This window comes from Megalopta genalis, chromosome 3 (genome assembly GCF_051020955.1).
Source record: "Megalopta genalis isolate 19385.01 chromosome 3, iyMegGena1_principal, whole genome shotgun sequence".
NCBI classification, from domain to species: domain Eukaryota; kingdom Metazoa; phylum Arthropoda; class Insecta; order Hymenoptera; family Halictidae; genus Megalopta; species Megalopta genalis.
The window spans coordinates 4,496,384-4,509,726 of NC_135015.1; the positions used below are offsets into that span (position 1 = coordinate 4,496,384).

General features: G+C 35.7%; 2 long non-coding RNA genes across 3 annotated transcripts; one reads left to right on the plus strand and one right to left on the minus strand.

The window, feature by feature from the left end:
* On the plus strand, positions 1 to 11,611 carry LOC143259252 (uncharacterized). Its single transcript, XR_013033066.1, has 3 exons — positions 1 to 129; positions 9,646 to 9,754; positions 9,860 to 11,611. It is a non-coding gene; the product is annotated as an uncharacterized LOC143259252 (long non-coding RNA).
* Positions 1,446 to 6,833, minus strand: LOC143258986 (uncharacterized). 2 transcript variants are annotated; one of them, XR_013032895.1, is made up of 3 exons: positions 5,718 to 6,833; positions 3,306 to 4,508; positions 1,446 to 2,906 (listed from the first exon to the last, which is right to left on the minus strand). It is a non-coding gene; the product is annotated as an uncharacterized LOC143258986 (long non-coding RNA). The 2 variants fall into 2 exon arrangements; XR_013032894.1 differs by having other exon boundaries at positions 3,302 to 4,508.
* Positions 11,612 to 13,343: the final 1,732 nt, after the last annotated feature.

Consider the following 13,343-nt stretch of genomic DNA (forward strand, 5'->3'; position numbering starts at 1 on the left):
GTAGGAAGCGCGAATCGAGCGTACATTAGTTCGGTCGCGCATGTACGTTAGGCGACTAACCAAACGTACGGACAAAACAATCTGAAGAAAGAAAAACAGGCGATAGGCTGACCTTTTCTTCCATGAGTCGTAAATATATTGTTATTGTTCTATTCATCGCGCCGACTCGAGGTCGAAGGACCAAATAGATAGCTTACAAAGAAACCTAAATTATTTTTGCAGCAACTCAATATCACATTAACAAACTATTGCTATATGTGTACCACCACTAGTTATGTAATTAGTAGAAATAATTGCTCAATTGTCCACAAAAATAATTACAACGTATAACATATTTATACATACTATTTCCACCATTTAACATTTAAATAATGTTCGTGCTGTATACACTTATTGTCTCCATATTGTATTCAGCACCCGTAGAAGAAATGAAATATACAAGATATTCGCTTCTTGCTAACGTGCCTATTTTTCGTGAACTATCGGTAAAGCTGAGTGCGAGACGAAATGGTAAGGGGCCTCTGGAGCCCTCCAAAACTGAGACAAAAAGCCCATAAGATGCAATGTCTATACGGATCCTAAATCTATATCCTAAGTCTGTGCCTCTGTATTTTAGCGACATTGGTATTTCAGAACATGTGACACGATACCCCGTATGGTATTCAATGTACTGTGATACTTCGTTCGTGCTAACGTCACAGTTGAGTTATACTCGTCTGTGCTAGCACCCAATGTAATGTATTTTTGTGTCACTCAAAAATGGAACTCCTTAAGCCTCATTAACATTTCCGCGTCGCATTCATAGTTACCGATATTTTCAATATTTAAGCTTCGTAGTGAGAATTGAGTATTCTGTATACCTCATTTGCATTACGACACGTTTTATGATTTAGCAGCCAGATATTCATTCGGCGAACATATTCAAACGATGAAAGCGGAAATATAAACAGCAATTTAATTTATTTAAAAATTATGTTTTATATCGAGTCAAGCAAAAATTTATAATGTATTAGCATTGAATATCTGGAATACACAAAAATGGCAATTGGGTTCCAGCACCATCTAGTTTGAAAGAGTAGATTTATGGAGATAACTTGGGTAACAGTTTCAGCTTCTTATCACTATTTGAACTGACGCATTAATATAAATCTATTGTCTAGTCTAAATACCAAAGCTTTTAAAATTGTTATAGATTTTTTTAACAAAAATGATATCAAGTTGTGAACATGTACAAATAGTATTCAAATATTAATTATAATATAATTAAAGACAATGTTAAGAGAGTTAAATTAATAGATAAGTTTATATAGAAACAAGTTAGATAGAATTACATTGTAACACGTAATTCAGATTGGTGTATACTCAGGAATAGAGATGAGAGAGTTTATTAACTTCTGAGGGCTTACATTACAGCTGAAAGATCACATTTTATGACAGGATCTTGAAAAATTTTAATCTCTACCTTTATTGGATCAATTTGCTGCTTCTAGTTGTTTAATATTTGTAACAATCTTTTTTTGACAACAATGTTGATTAGCGCATCCATGACTATTTTATCATACATTTTTTAACAATTACGTGAAAATAAAGTATGAAATTTATAATTGAAGACTCTTGAGCTAAATTATAATACATACGTATTTCACTTATTCAAGCGCAAATACAAATTTATTTTGTAATAACATAATATTCAAATGTAATATATAACGTATACAAAAAAACAAACTAAATTATAATACATACGTATTTCACTTATTCAAGCGCAAATACAAATTTATTTTGTAATAACATAATATTCAAATGTAATATATAACGTATAAAAAAAACTAAATTATAATACATACGTATTTCACTTATTTAAGGCAAATACAAATTTATTTTGTAAAATCATAATATTCAAATGTAATACATAACGTATACAAAAAAAACATTACGAATTAAATTATATTAAATTATCCTACATGATATCAGATTCCCTGCTGCCTTTTAATTTTTAAATTAATCAAATGATCTAAACAGCTTATTGATTAAAAAATGATTTTTATATAAAAATAAGATATTGTATTTTGCGAGGATCAATGATTTTTTCGCAGTTATGATTCACTCTTAAAAATAACAAACTCACTTCGATTAATAAATATGTCACTAAATATATCACAAAAATCTAAATACAATATCGCACTAAATATCACACTGTTGATTTCTGATATTTACGGTACTTAATTCCGATAAAGCACCAATGATTAACGACACTTCCAGATATGAATTATTGTATTAACCGTTTGAGTCCCAGGGGTTATATTCAGAAAACACGGTCGAAAAATGCCGAACAGCGTGATAGCGCTTGTCTTAATTAATTGCGAAGAAAACAAAACAAAAATGAAAAAAGCAGCTATGCGATGTATGTGCGTCACTAAATACTTTTTAAAGTTTTGAAAAGAATTAAATAAGGTTCTACGTAAAAAAATATTAAACTTTTCTTTGCAAATCAAGCAATAATAGTTTAAAACGAGTGATATTTTCGATCAAAAGTTGGGTTAAGTCTTCGGTTTTATAAAACTCGCTGTTTGTTTGGTTTTGATTATTATTAGTTTGTGTAGCTACAGAGACGTTCGGAACCGCAGCTTTTTTTGTTTGCTTCTCAGTTTGAGTAGATGCAGAAACTTTAGGATTCCCAGTTTCTTTTGTTTGCGTCTGGGTCGATCTAGTCTTATTATTTGCTTTCCTAAAAGGCCCCGATGCATATTGAGAGCGAGACGATGGATTAGATATACGTCTGCTTCCATATTTTGATCTCGGATAGCATTTATGATTCGATGTAAGAAAAATTCCACAGTAATCACAGCGATTTTCATTGTAACCGTCCGATCGTTGGGTACTGTTCCATTGTCGTGACATGTTTAATACTAAAACAATGAAAAATGTTCTAAGAAAAACAGAAATTCACCGAACCTAAGTTAAGATTGATTTTGGTGGAACACGTGTCTTTATGCAAAATTAGAAATTTGTGTATCGAATGCAAGAAGCAGAAGCTAGATGGACAATTCTTTCTTGAATAATTTTAACATGTTGATTTTGATCGTAAATTCAAAAAATCCATGGTCTAAATATTATTATGTAATTATATTACGACGTAACAGTAATTCTGCTAAATCCTTGAAATTATCAATCATTTTTAATATCTCAACTTAAATACTACTGTACAATTGATAGTAATATATATATACGATGCATTCTAACTGATTTAAGCTTTTAAACGCGTGGAAATCGTTATCGAGACGATAAGTATATCCATACTCACTGACTTTATTATTCCTTATCCTTCGTCGTGAGCTGTTTCGTGAAATATCAACATCAGAATGCGCCATGTATCGTGTATCAAGCACGGAAGCACGTGGCGTTGGTCACGAATCACAATACATTACAATATGTAATCCGAATCGAGCACCATCTATGTCACAGTCGATGTATCATCACCAGTTTGATACTGTACACTCTACAGTCTACGTGGTAAATTAAAATCACTCTTTTAGATTTGCATTTTACGTGATCGAAATACAAAATCCAAAGATGAAATCGAATTTATAAAATTTCATCTCTGCGCTAAATTCATCTCTCTGCATACTAAAATATTGATTAACAAGTTCAATTTGGGAATTCTGCGAAATCTGTCCAGAGGGGTAAATTTGCATAATTATTTATTCAGTGGTTTATGCGACATTATACAAAGTTTATGCGATACTTTACACACTGATTTCATTTCAGTATACATCTGAGAACGTCTAAGTAAAATCTAAGACAATGAATTCTGAACAAGTTTTATTTTGTATTTTATTGAATCATTTGATTCTTAATTAATATACCACATATTTGTGATAAATGTAGAGCTGAAATGAATAGCTGCAATTGAAAACAAATATACTGGAATCCATTGCTGTCGATTGATTAAAATTATTAAATGAAAAAATGAATTTTCACCTAGCTCTTCATTTCGTATAAAAATTCAATCTACTAATTATTAGCTTAGCCAGAAAATCATCTCACACATTTCAATACTTCAAAAGTATCACATTGTTAAATTGAAATTATTACTTTCACTCTAAGAATTACTAATTAAATATTGAACAGAATTACGTTTCATCCTTTTCTAGCAAATGATCAATTTCTATTTTGAACCGCAATGACCAATTTTGGTGCCGAATTGCATGATCTCTAACATAACTCTATTCCAATAATCGACTGTTTGCGTCAAAGAGCTAGTTTCACAGATCAATGATTTACGACCCTTATTAAGGGTTTGTATATAGCACCGTGATCCATACAGCGACACATGGCGTTGATTTGTGTCTGTAAAGTTGGTGTCTCGTTAGGTAACATCATTATGCGCCCGATACGTGATTCGTTTTGCGTTGTAATGATCACGCAATTCAGTTCCGACAGAATAGCCCGTTGTCACTTCATAACTGTTGATACTTGTCGGTGCACACGATCCACTTCAGTCATCGAATCTGCAATTACGTTCACAACAGTGTATCAATTAATATGTGTCCATCAAGGTAACGCTCATATTAGTAAATGGCGTAATGATAATTAAGAAGCTTTATAAACGCCTTTACAATGTACATGATCGATCCAAAATGTAGAATATAATAATTTATGCACCCCTGATTTGTCTACCATTAATGAGAGATAAACTAGATTGTATTCAGAAATACATTAGAGAATATAAAAGCTCATTCTAAACAATTTACTTTAAAAATTCAATCCAAATAAAAACCACTTCGTATCCTAATCGATCAGCGATTGTTAAAAATAGGATCAATTGTTCAAAACCACTTTGGATTTTCATTCATACAATAACTAATTACAAAGATATTTTTATTGGAAATAATTTGTATAACTCTTCATAAAGTTCACTCGACACTGGCCATAATTAAAATAGTAACAATATAAAATGATCCGAGCAGTATTGTGAAATATTTAAAGTACTAAACAAATTAGCTCCCATACTCGACTCAGGAAATTGATCAATTTATCTCATTTTGTGTGGAATCATTGTATGCAATAATAACTGTGTTGTATATTTGGTAATTATATTCGGTAATATACAGGGTGTCCCAAAAATGTCTCGCAATACGGAAATGTGGGGTAGCTGAGGTCATTCTAAGTAACTTTTTCCTTTGCGAAAATGCAATTTGCGGCTTTGTTTACGAGTTATTAACGAAAAACACTGGCCAATGAGAGGTGACGGCGCGAGAGAGTCTGCAGCACGAGGCTTTGACAGAAGGTCGGGACGGACTCGAGCCGCGTTCGAAGTATTGAACAAGTTACGAAGCGTGAACTTTCCGGATTTTTTTTTATTACGTAAAAGTGATATTTTTAAGAAAAACGTGATTCACCTCTACTTTAGAACGTCTGAAGAATATTTACTAATTTTTCGGACCCGAAATATTATAATATGTAGTTTAACCGTGACAGCCGTTTTAATTTTCTGGTGTGCATGACACCTCATGTGTACCATATGAAATTTTTATGCAAGGTGTACAGTGAAGATTAACAAAGTTCGTAAATGATATTTTAATTTAAATAATTCCGTGTCCGAACAGAATTCAACGAATGATTCGCAAAGCTGATTTAATAATAAATAATCGCGTTAAGGTACGTAAAGGATTTGTTTATTAGAGAAATATGAAAAATATTATCAATAAGAAACTCACCCATTTAGTTAAGGATGCATTTACTGACTCGTACGCACTGACCTCGTACAACGAACAGGTCGATGACCGCAAAATTGACACTTAACTTATTATTAACACTGATCACTTAATTAATCACTGATAATCCGAATCACTTGTGGATATTAAGAAAAATCACTGAGACTCGTTCGCGGATAATCGTTTATTCGACGCATTCGTTCGGGAGTCGACGTTTCACTGCCGAAAAATTCAGGCCTTGACTATGGGCCCTTGTTGTTCGTCGTTCGGTCGTCCGAGGAAATGGCACCCGATACCATTTTCTTCGAACGGCCAAAAGCGTAGCGTACTCCGCCATATAAAATAAACCAGATGTGCAGAAACGTAAACTACGGACGACCCGCTGTCACCGACGGTACCCTGCGCTTTTAGAACGTAAAGGCCGTTCGAAGACCGTTGCGGCACACGCAACGTCACTCACAGAACCGTTATAAATATTAAGAAGCCCGAAACAAAACATAGATACGCAATTCAATCCGCTTCTAATCCGGGCTTCGTCACGTCTCAAAGAAAAAAATTGTTATGGTTGTATTATTCGCGCTGACTCGAGATCGTCCGTTACCCTAATTACCTCGGCTGTAATACGCACTAGGATTTCGAAAACGTAATACGGTAACTCGAAGGTCAGGATTTGATTAACGTCATCCAAGGAGAGGGAACGCGACCGCTAGTTCGACATTGCTTCCATTCATTCGGGTGTCAGTCACGGGTTGCGAAGGGTGGGTGTTATCGTCGGTCGCTCCGCGGAACGTCTCAGTGTTCGGAAAATTTTATTCATGGGGTATTATATCGTTCAGACGTTCGGTCGCTGTATATAACCATCGACTTCGGCTGTCGCGTATTCGGCTTGGTTATAATATTATATTTCTATTATCATTTTTCTCGAAATCGAAGAAGCTTGAGATCGCGCTTGACATCGCGTTTGGGATCGCGTTTGGAATCGTACTATTGAAATCACGTTTGAGCGTTTGAGATTTATTTGACACTACATTGAGATCGTGCTATTGAAATCGCGTTTGAGCGTTTGAGATTTATTTGACACTACATTGAGATCGTGCTATTGAAATCGCGTCTTTGAGATCGTGGTATATTGAGATCGCAGTATATTGAGATCGCGATATTGAGATTACGTTTTTGAGATCGTGTTTGAGATCGTGCTGAAGATCGCGCTTGGGATCGGGCCCATGAATCGTCGTTCGACAATTAGGAATCGCGTTCAATCCAATCCGTGGTGACATATCCGTTTCCGATCGCGTCTGCTAGATAGGGCATTTTATTCGACTCGCGCTGAGCAAAGCTAAGCCGAGCTTTCCTAGTCGATGCAAAGCCAAGCGAGCAAAGCCGTGCCGAGCTGAGCGAAGCCGGGTCGAACGCGCTTCAGATCGCGCTTGGGATCGGGCCCATGAGTCGTCGTTCGACAATTAGGAATCGCGTTTAATGCAATCCGTGATATTCGCTTCTGTCCGGTAAGACATTTCGATCGACTCGTGCCGAGCGAAGCTAAGCCGAGTTTTCCTAGTCGATGCAAAGCCGAACTGAGCAAAACCGTGCCGAGCTGAGCGAAGCCGAGTTGAACGCGCTTGAGTCGTGCTTGAGATCGTGCTTGAGATCGTGCTTGAAATCGTGCTTAGATCGCTCTCATTTCCGCTCTCAATTTCGCTCTCAATTCCATGTTTAATTTCGTGCTTGGGATCGCGCCCATGATTCGTAAAGGAGCAGCGGTTTTCGACAGGTCTCGAAGAAAAAAATTGTTTTTTTTACTGCGTAACAGAGTGCTATTTTTAAGAAAAACGCTGTTCACCTTTATTTTAGAACGTCTGAAGAATATTTACTAATTTTTCGGACCCGAAATAGTAAGTAATTTAACCGTGACGGCCATTTTAATTTTCTAGTGTGCATGACACATTGTGTGTAATATAACCTTGATATAACCTTGACATGACCTCGATTGACACGACCTTTATATGACCTTGACACGATCTTGATATGTCAAGGTTATGTCAAGGTTATTTGAAGGTTATTTGAAGGTTATTGATAATATTCTTCATATTTCTCTAACAAGAGAATCATTCGCTGAACTGTGTTCGGACACGGAATTATTTAAATTAAAATATCATTTACGTACTTTGTTAATCTTCACTGTACGCCTTGCTTAAAAATTTCATATGTTACACACAAAGTGTCATGCACACTAGAAAATTAAAACGGCCGTCACGGTTAAATTACTTACTATTTTGGGACCGAAAAATTAGTAAATATTCTTCAGATGTTCTAAAGTAAAGGTGAACAGCGTTTTTCTTAAAAATATCACTGTTACGTAGTTAAAAAAAATCCGGAAAGTTCTCGCTTCGTGATTTGTTCAATACGTCGAACGCGGCTCGAGGCCGTCCAGACCATCTGTCAAAGCCTCGTGCTGCGGGCACTCGAACTTCGCGCCGTCACCTCTCATTGGTCAGTGTTTTCCGTTAATAACTCGTAAACAAAGCCGCAGATTGCATTTTCGCAAAGGAAAAAGTTACTTCAAATGACCTCAGCTACCCCTCATTTTCGGCTGTTAAAATAATTGTAGAACACCCTGTATATATATATATATATATATATTTATATGTATATTTTTAAATTATTGTTACGAAGTTAATATTGAACATCGTAGTCACTTTTCAAGAAATAATTTTTCAATAATTATCACATACATATATTCAATAAATTCAATAATTTTCAATAACAATCTTAGCCCGAGAAACTAATGACATTCTTTTTAGATAGGATTTTCAGAGATCCGAGGTACCATGCTCATTGCTGGAATCCTTGCGTGGTACGATATTTAATAACAATTGCGACTGACAATGGCTAGCGCATCGTGCACGACGTAACTTCCACTTCGCGCGCGCGCGCGCGCGCGCGTGTGTGTGTGTGTGTGTGTGTGTGTGATTAAGCAGTGGATTTTGCGTCGGTTCTTTGAAATCGGAATTAATTATAATCGAACATATTCCATACCGATCTGTGTCGTGCAACGCGGATCTGTATGGTAATATGTACACACAGAATGCTAATCTTTTTATTCTTGAATTTTACTTCTGAATTTTCAAGTACAATAGCTTCGAGTATAACGTCGTGAACTGATCGCGATTTTGCTCTGAATTTTCAAGTACAATAACTTTGAATATAACGTTGTGAACTGATCGCGATTTTTCTCTGAATTTTCAAGTACAACAGCTTCGAGTTTAACGTTGCGAACTGATCGCGATATTTCCCTAAATTATCAATTGCTTGCCCACATTATCAGTTACTTGTCGCACAGCCGCCGTCGAGAGATTTCCTTGTAGCGTTGCGGGAGTGCACGCGGGAGTTTTCGACTTCGTACCGAGTAAATTAACGTCGAGATTATATATCGATGCACTGCTCGCGCGTTGCTATCGAGAGATTCTGAATCTTGTAGATTAGCGTCGCGAGAAATATACCCACGTCTTGTGTCCCTTTGTCTCCGATCTCCTCTCTGCATGCGAAATATAATTGTAATTCCTTCGGCATCGTAACGAAATTCGATCATATTAGAATATGGAATTGCAATTATTAAAGTATGCAGAGCGGATGATCCGCTGTAAATACGCAACGGTTCATCGCGTTTCCATTTAGAGTTACGGTTTGCATTTAGAGCCACGGTTTCCATTTAGCGTTGCGCACAGAAAAATGAAAGTGCACGGGAGTTCTACACTTTCAATGAGATATAAATTAGCGTCGCGATACATAATGCACTGATCGCGTTTGCTACGTATGTTCCTTAAAATAGCGTTGCGCAAGCACGGTCCACTCGCCCGTTTGTTTTTGCAAATATATATCGAGTGGACCACCGTTTATCCAATGTGATTGCACTTTTTGCTTTATGTTCCAGAGTTATAACGTACTTTCCTTGATCTGTCAAGGTTAACACGCACAATGTTGACGGGTCATAGGAGGAAGCCTTACTTACTCGCCTGGCGGATTCAAAATCGGTGTGCGAGGTTTGAAAGAATTTATTTCTTAATAAATATTTAATATTTTCAGGATAAACATTTTCAAATGACAGCGAGATTTTTTGACGATGGATACGTAACGATGATTTTTAGGATTTCAAAGGAGATTCTTTTACCTCATAGAACGGATACCTCGTATAGGTATATGGCATAATTTGTGGGAGGACATTTATAGAAAGTTATTGATACTAATTACGAGGATGAACCATACTTACAAGCGGATTGAAAACCAGTGTGAGGTTTGAACAAACCTATTTCTTAATAAATATTTAATTTTTCCAGGACAAATATTTTCAGAATAAATATTTTGAAACGATAATAAAGTTGTTTGATAATGGTACGTATTGATAACCTTTAGGATTTCAGAGGAACTTCTTTCAGATATATCACATAATTTGTGAAAGGGCATTTTTATAAAGGTATTGATATTAATCCTAACGATAGTGAGTTTAGTCTGTTTCAGATTTTTAGAAATGAAATGGAAATGGAATGGAAATGATGATGATGATAGAAGGATGCCATCCAATTTAACCGAAGGAATATGAGTCTTGTTGGATTTTCATTGAGAGATTACTTACCTATTAAGGCGTTAGTTTTTAAGGCGTTAGTTTTTAAGGCGTTAGTTATTAAGGCGTTAGTTATTAAGGGGTAGTTGTTAAGGTGTTAGTTATTAAGTCGTTATTTATTAAGGGGTAGTTATTAAGGCGTTAGTTATTAAGTCGTTATTTATTAAGGCGTAATTATTAAGGAGTAATTATTAAGGGGTAGTTATTAAGGGGTAATTATTAAGTCGTTATTTATTAAGGGCTAATTATTAAGTTGTTATTTATTATGTCGTTATTTATTAAGGAGTAATTGTTAAGGCTTTAGTTATTAAGTCATTATTTATTAAGACTTTAGTTAATAAGTAAAACTTGTTGTTGTAAGGAAGGGGGTCATAACGGATTCTGGTTTCGTTCTGACTTCCTTTCGGGTCTCCAGTCACAGCAACCTTCACGTGGTGAGACTCGGGCAATCGATGTAATTTTCTATTTCCAGTCGGTTATAAATTGAAAGAAAATCTATAATTACACCGAGCTAATGGCTGTGAAGCAGAGCTGGAGAAAAATAGATTTTTTAAAATAATAAATAGATCACACACACACACAGAAACAATATTATATATATATATCCTCATGTGATACAGAATTCAATAAATAATAGTCATACATATGAAAATACCATTTCAAATGTATTTAACTACATAATATCCGAATGTAACTAACATGTCCGAAAAAGTTTACTAAAATATCATTTACGAACTTTGTTAATCTTCACTGTACACCTTGCATAAAAATTTCATATGGTACACATGAGGTGTCATGCACACCAGAAAATTAAAACGGCTGTCACGGTTAAACTACATATTATAATATTTCGGGTCCGAAAAATTAGTAAATATTCTTCAGACGTTCTAAAGTAGAGGTGAACAGCGTTTTTCTTAAAAATATCACTTTTACGTAATAAAAAAAAAATCCGGAAAGTTCACGCTTCGTAACTTGTTCAATACCTCGAACGCGGCTCGAGTCCGTCCCGACCTTCTGTCAAAGCCTCGTGCTGCGGACTCTCTCGCGGACTCTCTCTCGCGCCGTCACCTCTCATTGGCCAGTGTTTTTCGTTAATAACTCGTAAACAAAGCCGTAGATTGCATTTTCGCAAAGGAAAAAGTTACTTAGAATGATCTCAAGTACCCCATATTTCTGTATTGCGAGACATTTTTGGGACATCCTGTATATTACCGAATATAATTACCAAATATACAACACAGTTATTATTGTATACAATGATTCCACACAAAATAAGATAAATTGAATATGAAATAAAAGATTATATGAGATCATGCAAATATACGTACTATAAATTTAATTTTTCATATTTATATGTACGTTGAACATACGCGTAAATTTATAAAAAAAACTATAAAGAAGAGAAAGGAGAGGAATTATCAATTCTATTTTTATTGTATTTCCCCGTGTTCGTTGTAGCACTTTGTTGTAATGAGAAAATCTGCTCGTTGCAGCATTCGTTCGTTGTAGATTAATCCGCTGTACTTTGGCAGCTCTAAAACGATTCAGCCCGAGCCACAGGTTGTGGAACAGATCTTTAACTGGTCAAATAATGCCCGGAGTATCGATCAAAATTTCTTGAGTCGAGGGCGCATCGCACGTATGGGAGCTAATTAAGCGAAACAAGAAACTGGGAATTTCTTGGCGTCGAAGTTTTTTTCCTTCCTTCTCGAGGCCTTTGCGGCGCGAGAACGCCGCGCCGCACATAAAATAGAGGAACCTTCCTTGAGAAACTTTATTCCAAGGATAGAAGTATAACATTTTCTCTATGCTTTCAAGTTGGATATGCACAAGGTTCCTTCGTCCCACATAATGCTTTCTTGCACAAACTCAATTCTCGGCGTCTCTCCTTTTATTCTTTGTCCATTCTAGCAACCATTCTCACTTAGCAATCGGATTTACTGTAATAGGTATTTGCTACATCCTGAAAAATTATTATTATTGCTGTTATGAGACGCCAAGACAGAGGACGTCGGAAATTAATACAGAGAAACATTGTGTATCTTGGAAGCATTTTTTCCCTTATTTCGTTGTTCGTGAAATAGCGACTTCTTTCGCTGAATGATGACATTCGTCATTCTCAAAATGAGAAGATGTAGGTACTGATATATTTGCTTCTTATTATATTTCAACGTTATCTTCGTGTTCCCTTTTTTCTCGGAAATAAAGAGAGTCAAGGGAATCGAGACATCACTGTCTGAAACAGGCCGTACACATTTCACCAGACTGTCAGCGCCTGTGTTTTGTCGAAGCTATGCATCTTTCAACAGCAGCCCCCGCTTCTTCAACCATAAAACTTTTCGCTATCTATTACCCTGATAGTGTAAATAGAACAGAAGTTGCTGGGAAATAAGGAAACGCCTGGATCAACTTCATATCGAAGTTCTTTTCATAAAATGTCGCTCAAGAAATCCTAGGATAATGCTTCATCGATTTTTGCTTCACACTTTGAATCGATATTTTATATTTCATTTATGTCAGACATTAAAGAAATACATGTCAAAATCCAAACGTAGAAATTGAACATTTTGCAGTAAGAAATAATAGCCTAATTTTCGATCTACATCGATGTCAAACTACTTATTATGAGTGATATTAATTGAGCCTGATTTAGTTACATATCTTGGTGGAGAAAAATACCGACTATAAATCGAAAATTATATCCAATCTAGCCATTGTTACGAATTTCGTTACTTTCCACAACCACGAAGAAGGAAATGCATGAATTTTTATTCTGAGGAAGGAATTAAGGTTAATAAGGAGAATTTCTAGACCACGTCTAGCAGCATTTGATGTAATTATCCTCGCGAGACGCTTGAAAATACGCGGGTGAAGTTGGACTGGTTAGCCTAAGATTATTTTGTTATCCTCAGGGTTATCTTGTCTCGAAAGTGGCAGCTCCACGTGGCTAGTCCCCGAGGGATGAAGATAAATACTTTATGTCAGTCCTCCGGCCAAATCCTCGATATGAT